This window comes from Oryctolagus cuniculus, chromosome 13 (genome assembly GCF_964237555.1).
Source record: "Oryctolagus cuniculus chromosome 13, mOryCun1.1, whole genome shotgun sequence".
NCBI lineage: Eukaryota > Metazoa > Chordata > Mammalia > Lagomorpha > Leporidae > Oryctolagus > Oryctolagus cuniculus.
This window is the reverse complement of record NC_091444.1, coordinates 109,479,043-109,492,022: the sequence shown is the minus strand read 5'-3', so window position 1 is coordinate 109,492,022 and position 12,980 is coordinate 109,479,043. Positions and strand designations below refer to the sequence as shown.

The window sequence follows — 12,980 nt, the reverse complement described above, 5'->3', positions numbered from 1 at the left end:
TGATTCTTAAGGCCATAGCAAACACATGATAATCACTACAGCACAATTCTCATCAATTCTCATGTTAATGTGATAGTAATACAAAAAGAACAGATTCAGTGAGTTCATAGATACACTTATATGAATATAATGATATCCTCCTTTATATGAAAAAATCTATATAGTTTAGAATACTCATGTTTTTGGTTCACAAATCTATGACTATTTTGCTATACCAATGAATTCTTTTCTTTCTAGAATATGGCACTAAGAGTCACATGTATTCTCATTGCTTGGATTATTATATAGATAACCAATCAATATTTGCATATAATTACCCTGCTAATGTTTATTGATTATTAAAGGTAAAACTTTGACTAATAAGGACAAAAATCACCACTGTGTGATGATCTTAATGGTCTTTATCATGCACTCCATGAGAAATTTCTAGCATAAATGTGTGTTACTCCTCCTTTCATTTCCAAAATGTTTGCCAGTTGCTACACACATTATTGAGCAATTGATGTCAGTGTAAGTTACTACAAAAATTACTGATCAGTTAATTAATTTCTGGAGAGGGCCTCAGACACTGCACAGGTGTATCACAGTTCTCTCTAGTGACAGATTTCTCTAAATGCTAATGAAGTGTAGACTTCAGGGTCTTCCATGTGCTTTGCTATGGATGAACCTAGATTTTCTTCAGTCCAAAGGCCTCTAAAAATTAAAATTATAAAAGTATTTAGTGTGATACAAATTATGACACATTCAAAGGAGGTTGTTTTCAAAAAATGAAAGTATAAAATGGTGGCAGGGAGTACAGATAAAAAGTAGAAATGTTATCTCTCAAGCTTTTTTTAAATCTTGAGGGAAAATTTAAAAAAAGTGTGTTATAAGTCGGACCATGAAAGCATATACTTCTTTTTTTTTTTTCTTTTTTTACAGGCAGAGTGAACAGTGAGAGAGAGAGACAGAGAAAAAGGTCTTCCTTTGTTGTTGGTTCACCCTCCAATGGCCGCCGCTGCCGGCGCACCGCACTGATCCTATGGCAGGAGCCAGGTGCTTATCCTGGTCTCCCATGGGGTGCAGGACCCTAGCACTTGGGCCATCCTCCACTGCACTCCTGGGCCACAGCAGAGAGATGTCCTGGAAGAGGGGCAACCGGGATAGAATCCGGTGCCCCGACCAGGACTAGAACCTGGTGTGCCGGTGCCGCAAGGCGGAGGATTAGGCTATTGAGCTGTGGCACCGGGAAGCATATACTTCTGTAAGCCTAATCCTGTGCTGTTTATGAATAGCCATTGAGTTGTAATATTTATCATGAATCTCAATAGTATTTATATTTCCAGTTTTAAGATTGTATTATGTTTTGCCAGCAATGTGACATAGCCCATAAAGCTGCCACCTGCAGTGTTGGTATCCTATATGGGCACCGGTTTGAGTCCTGATTACTCCCCTTCCAATCCAGCTCTCTGCTATGGCCTGGGAAAGCAGTAGAAGATGGCCCAAGTCCTTGGGCCCTGCACCCATGTGGGAGACCTGGAAGAGGCTCCTGGATCCTTGCTTCAGATTGGCGCAGCTCTGGCCATTGCAACCATGTAAAAAGTGAACCAGAGAATGGAAGACCTCTCTCTCTTTCTCTCTCTATCTCTCTCTCTGCCTCTCCTCTCTGTGTAACTTTTTTAATTAAATAAATAAGTCTTTAAGAAAGAACCCTTAGTATGTGTATATATTTATGAAAGCTGATTTGCACATTTCTCCTATGGCTTGTTGTGTATACTGCATCCAAAATAGGATGCTTTCCAAACATTCACTAGCCTAATTATTGTTCGCTTTTGTACATATTTGGACATGCTTTCTTATATATGTATGTTATCCAACTTGGCACAACTTATCTCAGACACATAATAGAATATTTTATATGTAGGACACTGTACTGATTCTTTGTACAGCTGTAAGTTCATGTATTTAATGATTAATCAATTTCATATCACCTTCTAGATAACCAGTCTATGTTTTATCATGTACTTGCGTCCCTGCATTCTTTCACTTTAATTTGCCTTTTTTATTTCTTTATTTTCCTGTGTTCCTCCCCAGAGATCAGGCTCGTGCTATAACTCTTATGCACAACACTTTGTTTCATCCAGAGAAAAGGAAACTGTAAAATTCAAAATCTCATCCTGCATAACATATCTCTTTCAATATCTTGAAGTACATTTGAATGATTTATCTTTTATTTGTTTAGCTTGAATTCTATAGAGTCTCATCAGATAATAAAGAATGGTTGAAAGAGAAATAGTTGAGGGTGACTCGTGCTGGGGGCCGCGGGAGGGAGCGCGCCCCCGCCCCCCTTCCCAGAACCCCCCCCCCGCCCTGGCCGTGCGGCCACTACTGGGGCCTCCCTTTCTGTTGGCCCCTGCGGGAAGGCCCTGGAACTCCCCGCCCTTGTTCCTGGGTCGGGCCACAGGTGAGAGTGGGGGTGGGAGTGGAGGGAGGGACCGGAGAGCTGAGACTTGAGGAAGCCGAGAGCGTGAAACCGGAAGGGGTGCCTCAAAGGGAAGGTCACTATTTTATCGCCTACTCTTGCCCGCTGAGCCGGCGCCGCCCTCTTAATGGGCCAGAGGCTGCGTTTTACAGAAGACGCCCCTCTTGTTGTTTGTTTGCCCCCTAAAAGGAGTTGTCACGGCTGTGTAGGTAATGGCAGGAAAAGCTCCCCGGCCGCTCAGTGTCGGCGCCCTCTTAAAGAGGAAGTCCGACCTGCTGGAAGGGCGTGGACTGGCCTTGGAGGGGCAGGCTCTGCTCCGCGCACCTGCGGGCGGGGCCGTGGCCACTCGGACCCTGGCGATGCTCCGCCTTCTTAGAGGCGCATCAGCTTCTGGGCACGCGCGGGTCCCTGCAGAGGCCTCCCCTACCGTTTCAAGGGGTGGGTGCTCATTCATTCTTCAAAGGAATTCGTTCCCTGGACACAAGCCCCCATTTCTGCGGCCATGATTTGGGAAATCATGGCGGAGGCCACACCCTGGGCGGTCCTCTGCACGCTCCGGCGGCCCTGCAGCAGAGGCTACAGCAGTTGGCGTTGGTGGCGGTAGAGGAGGGTTGAGCAAGCCCCATGAGTCAGTCTGGCGACATCTGGAGCCGGTGTGGTGGTCTTGGCTGCCAGGGCGTGGTTGGTACTGGTGGCGTTCACGGGATAGTCCCACGGAACACTTTGGTCCAGCCACCGCTGAGGCGAAGAGTGCCATGGAGACACGGATGAGGCTGGGGCAGAGACTGGGGAGTGTCGGCAAAGACTTGGGGATGAGACGGGGGCTGGGGACGCTGGCGTGCTGGAGAAGCCAGGCAGGTGCCCCAAGGAGGGAGCAGGCTGGCGGGCGGCAGCCTTAGAAGGCACGGAGGGGACGAGGCTGCAGGCCATGGGGAGACCACAGGCTCAGAAACAGGAACTCTGGGAGGTCTCAGGGCAGCGGAGTGGAGTGGCCTCCCTGGAGCTGCTGTGTGGGGAACAGATGGGGTTAGGAAGGGAAGGGGCAGGGGCAGAGGCCTGGCGCGGCCTCCGGGAGAGGAGGTGGCAGCACACAAGTGGGCCTCCAGAAGTGGCCGGGTTCCGCACCGGACCCTGCTGGCGGATCGCCTCCCGAGAGCCAGGGGGAGAAAGGCGGCAAGGAAGGCCCGGCTGCCACCTTCAGACAGAAGACGGGGATTGAGTCGGGGCTGAAGCGGGCGCAGGAAGCCGGGGTTGGGGTTGGAGTTGGGCATGGGAAGTCCGAGGTGTCCCAGGTCCACGTGGCACAGCCTGGCAGGGGTGTGCAGCCCTGGGAGTGGAGACAGCTCCCAGGGGGAGACTTGTGGGAATGCGAGGGCACAGGCATGGAGGGCAGTGGGCTTCGCGTCGGGGAGGGGTCTCAGCATTCTCCATTGCGTGGGGTGGTCCTGCAACCCTGCAGTGTTGAGAAGAACTCTTGGTCTCACCCCAAAGGCCGGCAGCACCTGCCCTGCAGTTGATAGACAGCCGGGGCTCCCTTGGGAGGTGGGAGCCCCTGGCGCGCTGGCTGGAAGCTGAGGGCTTCCTCTCCGGATTGCTTGTGTTTTCCCTGGAACCGGTGTGGTCTGTGGCAGAGTTGCCCGCTTAGAGCAGGAGGGGACCGGGTACTGGAGTCTGGGGAGAAGAGAGGCTGCCAAGGAGCCTCAGAGCAGGCGATGTATGCAGTGGGGCTGGCCAGGCCGCCTCGGGGGCCAGCATGGGCTGGGGGAGGGGCTGTGAGAATGGGGGCGGGACAGTGGCAGAGGGCCAGCAGCAGCAGGGGCCGCAGACCTGGTGGTGTCCAGGGACTTGGTGTTCCAAGAGGGGTGAGCCAGGAGGCAGAGTGATGGTGGCTAGGGGGACTGGCTGGAGGCCAGAGCCCTGCAGAGGCTACGGTCAGACTGAAGGGTTAGGGCGAGGCCGGGGCCGCAGCCTGTGTGGAGGCGCAGGTGGGTGAGGTCTTTAGGGAGCTGTGGGCGGCAGAGGATGCGGCCTGGATGTACGGGCAAGGAGCACAGTCCTGCCGGCCGCGCCCAGGCTGCTCAGTCCAGGGAGATGGCCAGCATCGCGAGGGTGACCCGTTGTCCTAATTTGTCGGACGGTTTCCATTTTGACACTACCAGCCTCTTTTCCTGGGCAACCGTGGGCTGCTGGGAGCGCACATCCCACGGGGGACCTCTGGGGGTGGGTGGCCCGGGGAGGCACCCAGTGTGGCCTGAGGCTGAGTGTAGCGCCCACCGCTGACCCAGAATCCTTCCGCCAGGTGTGATGATCGGCTCCCACGCAGACATGGCGCCTGCCTCCACCTCGGAGGGGGCCAGGAAGAAGCCGGGCCCCGCCGCCCCCGCACCCTCAGCCCAGTACGAGTGTGGGGAGTGCGGCAAGTCGTTCCGCTGGTCCTCGCGGCTGCTGCACCACCAGCGCACGAACACAGGAGAATGGCCCCATACCCGCGCCCCGACTGCCCCAAGGCCTTCAAGAACTCGTCTAGCCTGCAGCGCCACCGCCAGGTGCACACGGGCGAGTGCCCCCACGCCTGCGGCGTCCGCGGCAAGGGCTTCGCCCAGACCTCCAACCTGCAGCAGCACCAGCGCGTGCACACGGGCGAGTGCCCCTTCCGCTGCCCGCTCTGCCCCAAGACCTTCACGCACTCCTCCAACCTGTTGCGGCACCAGCGCACGCAAGGCCCCGCAGCCGCCGCCAACCCCGCGCTCGCCGCCGGCCCCCGCCGCTCCGGGAGCCCTACCCGGACACTGGCAAGGTCTTGGTGACCGAGGCTTACCTGCAGCCGTCCAGCCCCTCTGCGCCCCCCGCGCCGCCGCCCCCGCCTGTGGTGCCCGAGTTGTTTCTGGGGCCGCAGAGACCACGGTGGAGCTGGTGTACCGCTGCGACGGCTGCGAGCAGGGCTTCGGCAGCGAGGAGCTGCTGCTGGAGCACCAGCCGTGCCCTGGGCCCCAGGACGCGCCCCGCGAGCCGCCAAAAGTCGACCCGCCGGCGTCGCTGGCCTCCGGGTCCCTTCTGCCACAGCCCGCTCCCGCCGCCGCGCCCGGCTTCGCCTGCTTGCCCTGCGGGAAGTCCTTCAGGACGGTGGCCTGCCTCTCCAGCCACCGGCACAGCCACGGGCCGCCCGCCGGGCAGGCCTTCCGCTGCGGCAGCTGTGACGGCGCCTTCCGCAGCTGGCCAGCCTCCTGGCGCACCAGCAGTGCCACGTGGAGGAGGTGGCGGCCGGGCGCCCTCCCCCGCAGGCCGAGGCGCCGAGGTCACCTGCACCCAGGAACCGCTGGTTCCCGCCGCCCCCGCCCGGCCTCTGCAGAGCGCCCTTACAAGCGCGCCGAGTGCGGCAAGTCCTTCAAGGGCTCCTAGGGCTGTGGTACCATCTGCGGAACCACATGGGCAAGCGGCCCTACCAGTGCGGCGAGTGCGGCAAGGCCTTCAAGCGATCGTCCCTGCTGGCCTTCCACCAGCGCATGCACACGGGGCTGCGCGCCTTCACCTGTGGCCAGTGCGGCCTCACCTTCAAGTGGTCGTCCCACTACCAGTACCACCTATGGTTGCTCGGGCGAGCGCCCCTACCGCGTGCGGGGAGTGCGGCAAGGCCTTCGTAACACGTCGTGCCTGCAGCGCCACCGCCGCATGCACAGGGGCAAGCGCCCCCACGCCTGCGGCGTCTGCGGCAAGAGCTTCGCCCAGACCTCCAACCCGCAGCAGCACCAGAGCACGCACTAGGCCGATCGCCCTTTGCCCGCCCGTTGTGCGGCCGCGGCTTCGTCATGGCCGCCTACCTGTAGCGGCACAAGCGGACGCACGCCCCCGCCAGCGCGGCCTGCATCGCAGCCCCCGCGGCCGGCCCGCACCTGCCCCGCTGGCCGCCGCCCCGGCCCCGCTGGCCACCGCCTCGGCCCCGCTGGCCACGGAGGACATGCACATGCTCGCTCACCTCCAGGCCACGCTCTCCCTCGAGGTGGGGGTGGGGGTGGGGGGTGGGGGGCGCGGTCCCGGACCTAGCAGTCCCCAACTCGCAGACGTTTCTCCTAGTGCAGACCGCCCAGGGCCTCCAGCTGATTCTCAGCAGCCTGCAGCCCCCCAGACCCCCAGCTCCGCCCGCACCCCCCAAGCTCATCCTGCTGCCCTCCGCCGGCGCTGGAGCCGGGGACGGCCGCGGGAGGCCGTGTGAGCAGGCAGTGGGGAAAGCCGGTCAGGGGACTGGAGTCATGTGGCTGCCAGGTCCGGAGGTCTGGGGGGCAGGGGGAGGGCGGGCGTTGCGGACGCTGGTGCGGAGGGCACAGCCTGATTGTTCTGTAGAACGTAGGGGGCGGGGAGGTAGGGCCGCAGGAAGTGAGTGGGGTCCAGCTGCAGCCAGCCCACAGCGGACCAGCAGTCGGGTTCCGGCGGGGCAACCGTGACCACTGAGGTCCCCAACCTGCTGGTGGTGCAGAGTGGAGCCTCGGAGGAGCTGCTCACGTGCCCAGGCCCTGAGGAGGCGTGGGGACGCAGAGGCCGGCACGGGGGTGGTGCAGGACGTCCTCTTCGAGACGCTGCAAACGGACAAGGGGCTGCAGAGCGTGCTGGTGCTGAGCGAGGCGGATGGGGAGCAGACTGGGCTGTGCGTGCAGGAGGTTGAGACCCTCGCCCCCAGCTCACCCGGGCAGAAGCTTCTCACCATACGCACCGCCCCCGCAGGCGAGCTGTTGGAGAGCAGTAGAGCCGGGGGAGGCGTAGCCACGCTGCAGCTACTGGCCCCGCCGCCGCCGCCTGGCCCCATGGCTGCCCCGCCAGGCTCCCCGCCGCTCCCCGGCCCAGATGGCACAAGTGGTCCCCGCAGAAGCTGGGCCTGGCGTCGTGACCCCGCAGGCCCTGTCCTCCATCCAGATCGTGCAGACCCTGCCCTCCGTCCAGCTGGTGCACACGTGTTTAGGCCCCACAAGTGTCCGCGCCCGCCTCACGCAGACCCCGCCTGCAGAATGCAGGGCCTGCAGGCAAGCTTGGTTGATAAAGACCGCGGATCTAAAAAAAAAAAAAAAAAAAAAAAAAAAAAAAAGAGAGAGAGAGAGAGAAATATTTGAATGCCATTTCCAAATTTTTGATCGAATTTTTGACCATTTTTCAGAATTTTTATGTTTGTAATGATAAGAAATAAAATACTTTACTATGCACTTATATATCTGTGGAATCATTTAACGCGTATTTACCAACTGGTATTTATCTTCAAAGTTGAAATCGTCATACCCACACAAATAAAATTGGCATAATTTACCATTTTCAAGATATTTTGATATCCAGCTTTCTAAATAATAACAGTAATATTTTGTATTCTGAATTGAATAGCTCTGGAAAAAGAGAAGTTCATTGTTTGAAATGCAAACTTTACATCCAATATTTTTGAGATAAATTAGTTTTATAAGAGTTTTTGGAAAATAGAATGCTATAATATCACTTTTAAAAAGCTATGAGTACTTATTAAAATTACCATTGGAAATTGACTTTCTAAATTCCATATAAAATTATTTGGAAACTCATTTAGGAAATGTGGTTTTATATATGTCACAGGATACATATTAGGCAGTACTAACTATAAGTGTTAATTCTTTAAACAACACTGGGGTGATGTAAATAAGTAAATTATTTCTCCTGTAATTTTCTCCCTGTCTTTTGTAATCCCCTACATATTAGCAAAACTGTACCTTATGTTTATAATCAGTATCCATAATTTTTAAGTGGAAAATAATTCAGTTAATGGTTGATGTGAGTTGTATATGGACAAAATGCCCATGAAACTAGAAGTCAGTAAAGGATCAAGCTAAATTGGCTCAGTTTATAAATATGTTTTTATTTGACTGTTGTCAGTCATAAATAATCATATTCAAAGATCAAAACTGGACAAATTTGTTGTCATTCATCAGGGGATGTTTATAAAAAGTTCCAAGTTACTAGTGAAAAAAGAAAGAGGAATACAGAAATTCCTTTTGTGGAACATTTTTTGAAATCATAACCATCATTTATAAAAGATAACTTAGGTACAGTTTTTAAAACTTGAATTTCAATTCCAAAAGTTTAAGACATTCCTGAATAGCTGCCCACTTTTCCCTGTCACGTGTATTCTCTCCATTAAACCATGTAACTTTGCATTTCCCCATCTAATAGCCTGGGCACTCTCCCTCAGATTCTGTCCCATCTGTCCTGATGGATGCTCTACCTCATTAAACCTTGCTACCTTGCAAAAAACCCACATGTTTTATTTACTTGAAAGGCAAATGTAAAGAGGGATGAAAGAGGAAGTGAGGAATGGAGGGAGAAAGGCAAAGAGGTACGGGAATAGAGGGTGGGGGAAAATAGATCTTCTATCCACTATTTCACTCCCAAAATGACTACAATGAATGGGACCAGGTGGGGCCTAAGCCAGGGGCTTCACACTCAAACCAGGGCTTTCATACAGGTGTCAGGATCCCAAGCAATTTGTCCATCTTCCAATGCTTTCTCAGGTGAATTAGCAGGGGAGTGGATCAAAAGTGGAAAACCCAGAACTCAAACCAGTGTTGATATGAGATGCCAGTGTCACTGGTGGCAGCTTAACTAGCAATACTGCAATGGTGGCCCCCTAATTAAACTGTTGATTTAAAAATTTTTATTAATCATTCCATAGAAATGATAAAATTATATCTCTAGTATCTAGAGTAATCATACTTTAAAATTGTTATTAAATGAAAAAGTGAGCATGAAGTGTACATCCAAAAATGGGAGAAAACTTGTTGCATATCTCAATTAATCTAAATTATTAAATAATTATTTAAATAAATAATAATTATTTAAATAAGTTATATTAATTGGTTAATATAATTTACCATGATATTAAAATATTTCATTTGTGAAATTCGAAACTGTATGGATTTTATAATTTGAAAACACACTTTGTCACTAGTGAATACTCACGTGTTCATTTAGTGTTTTATTTGCTGAGCTGCATTAGTTCTCAGGGTACAGTGATATGGTCTCTCCTGAACCTTGTCCTGATGCTCATTCCCCCAAGCAAGCAAAAAGAAAACCATGAGTCCCTATAACAACATAGTACTTTTGTCCTTCATAATTTTCTGCTTTCATATATAAAAGGATTAACATTAAACAATAAATAGGAGTTTAGCAAAGAATTATAGTATTTTCAGAAAAACATGAATTGCCTGCATTCTATAGAAGATAAATTTTTTCAAAAGATTTTTGAGGCTTAAAAAGCAGCAAGGAAATATGAGAAAATGACCAACTCTAGACAGCTGTCAAGTTACTTATAAACTGCAGCATATTTTTGTGTTTTAACATATGTGAAGCTAATATAGGCACTAAAATGGCTTTAAGTATAGAACATACATAAAAGCAAATATATATTATAAAAATTTTAAATTTATATTTGATAATCTGAATTATGTATATACATGAATAAATAATTACATAATATCAAGAGTCAAGAGTGATAATTGGTAGTCAGATTTTTCATCTAGTATAGGACCATAATATAATAATCATAAATGAAGACTATTAAATTACATAAAATATTTAAGGCTTCTGTTCAACAAAATTTAAAAACATCTGAGACAATGCTGACATGTATTTAAGAAAACATTATATTCACACTATATTAAATTAGAGCCTCCATGAACTTATGTAAACAAAATGAATCCCTGAATGAAAATGGATATAGAATATAAAGAGTTAATTCGTAAGAGGACCATTATAGTGAGAAAAAAATGGAGCTGTGGAAACTTACTAGCAGTCAGGGTAATGTAAATTAAAATTTTGAGGTTTATTTGACTACTAGACCAAAAACTTTGCTGCTGTCAGTTGTTGGGAAACTGGCCCAGGTTTAGCCAGGTGGCCACATGGCCCAACCTCTGTGGTCAAGCTCCACCCCCATCCTAATGGGATTCACTGCTCCTGCTTCCCTGTCCGCCCTGGGGCACAGTTTTAAAAGGCAAAGTTTTAAAAGGGCTTGCTCTCTTGGCCCTTCTCTCCTGCACTCTCTTGGTTCTTCTCTCTTGGCTCCTCTCTCTGCTCTATCTTCTCACTATCTCCTCTCCTCTGTCTCTCTCTCTTATACTCTTTCTCTCTCTTTCCCTTCACCGCCCCTTCACTCCGGTCTGTTGGGTGTTCTCCAATAAACCCTTTCCCTTATTCCAGTGTTCAGTGTGTTTTTTGATGGCTAACATTCATATATAACATCAGTGACATTTGTAAAGGTATTCATTACTGGTAGATATTTAACTTCGTGTAAATTTTATGGAAAATCTAGAGAGTATCTATTGGAATTTAAAATGTGTATTATTCTTCACTAGTAACCCATCAAGTAGGAATCTTTCCTACAAAAGCAGTAGCTGATTTATAAACTGCTATACTGGTTACATGTTGTCTGTGATCATCATTAAAATGTGTGGAAAACCTAAAATCAATCAATAAGTGACCAGATCACGTTGTATTTGTTTTACAAAGAATGTTGCATACTCGTGAAAAATTGCAACAAAGCATACATGTATCAATGCTGCATTGTTTAATCTATAATGAAAGAAAAGAGGATGGAGGAAGGGAGGGATACAGAAGAAAAAAACAGTTCATGCATACAAATTCCTGTGCCCTGCTGATAGGCATTTAGAAACCACTCTGGAAAGATATATTATATTTAAAACAAATTATTTCTTATTTGAAAGTCAGAGTTACACACAGAGAGAGAAGCAGAGGCAGAGAGAGAGAGAGAGAGAGAGAAAGGTCTTCCATCTGCTGGTCTACTCCCCAATTAGCTGCAACAGCTGGAGCTGTGCCGATCCGAAGCCCGGAGCCAGAAGCCAGGAGCCAGGAGCTAGGAGCCAGGAGCCTCCTCAGGGTCTCCCCTGTGAGTGCAGGGCCCCAGGGACTTGGGCCATCTTCCAGTGCTTTCACAGACCTCAGCAGAGAGCTGCATCAGAATTGGAGCAGCCGGGGAAGATACATTATTAACATGATACCATTCATTAGAAGTGAATTTTGAGTCTTTTTTCCCTACTATTAAATGGATCTGAGTTAAATAGAAGCACTGGCATTAGATTTTTTTTTAAATACCACACAGGCACCCCCTCCTTCATAAACACACGTACTACAATTAAATGACTTTCAGAAAGCCTTCCTTCCTTCCTTCCTTCTTTCCTTCTTTCTTACTAAGGCAGAGTTACATAGAGGCAGAGGTAGAGAGATAGGTCTTCCATCTGCTGTTTTTCTCCCCAGATGGCAGTACAGCTGGAGTGGGGCCTATCTGAGCCAGGAGCCAGGAGCCAGGAGCTTCTTCAAGGTCTCCCATGTGGGTGCAGGAGCCCAAGGACTTAGACCATCCTCCACTGCTCTCCCAGGTCAAAGAAGAGAGCTGGATCAGAAGAGGAGCAGCCTGGATTCAAACCAGTGCCCTTAAGGGATGCCAGCACATGGCTCTACCCACTATGCCACAGCTCTGGCCCCTGCATTAGATATTTAAAAATTAATTAAATCAACATATTATGAAGAACATCAACCTTTTTATTGAATTGATAATATTATTTAATTAATCCTTGACATTTAATCTGCTTCTAAATTTTTAAGGCCTCATCTCTTTATCAGCACAGTCTGTGCCTGGCATGCTGTTGGCCCCAGGCCCAGGGTTATGATAGGGAGTCTCTGGGAAGCCAGTGGTGGCTACATCAGTGGAAGCTGCAGGCTGCGGGGGCTGTAGGAATAGCAGCATTGGTCCCCATGGACACATGTTCTTGTGGAGGAATCATCTTGAACCTGGCCACCTACTGTGTGGGGTCCTCTGGGGGCTCCTTCTGCTTATTCTGGTACAGGCTGCATCTGTCCTCCATTGCTTCTCCTGCTGTTTTGCCCCCTGACTGGGTGTATGACCTGGGACCCCAGTTGGCCTCCCTGTTGGCCTGGAGTCCTTGCTGCTGGAAGCTGGATTGATTGTGAAGTTGGCCTGCAGCTTGGGCTACAGGCTGAGAATGCACAAGACAGGGTTGGTCTCTGTCAACCCCATTTTCCAAGACACTCCTCCCAGAAGGTTCCAGAGAGACAAGGCAGAGGCTCCATCCTGACCAGGTTCTTACAGCTTGTGAGAGCAAGACGGGAAGCCCATGTGGAGGAAGGCAGAGTGTAGCTGCAGGAGGCTGGTCATGCTGACACAGGAGGGTGCTGTTTAGCCCATGCAGTGTGTAGTGGAGAGGATCATCTGGGAGTTCCCCAGTAACAATGCCAAGGATGCTACATACCTGCTCTGAGGTGCCAAAGTGTCTGGAACTGGTGCTCACAGCCCCAAGGACACAGCCCACACAGTCCAGTTTGTGGAGGGGCTCTTCTGACAGGGGGCCTCCAAATTGGTGTTCCTGCCCACAATGCTCATACTCAGTGGTCAGGGTCACAGAGGGACCACAGACTGCAGAGAACATGAGCCAACTGTCAGGGGCTTCTGTTGCCTTGCTGATGAACTAAAGGTAGAAGCCCA

At 50.5% G+C, this 12,980-nt stretch overlaps 1 pseudogene; it reads left to right on the top strand.

The window, feature by feature from the left end:
- The first annotated feature begins 4,765 nt into the window (after positions 1 to 4,765).
- On the top strand, positions 4,766 to 12,212 carry LOC127489820 (zinc finger protein 628-like; annotated as a pseudogene).
- Positions 12,213 to 12,980: the final 768 nt, after the last annotated feature.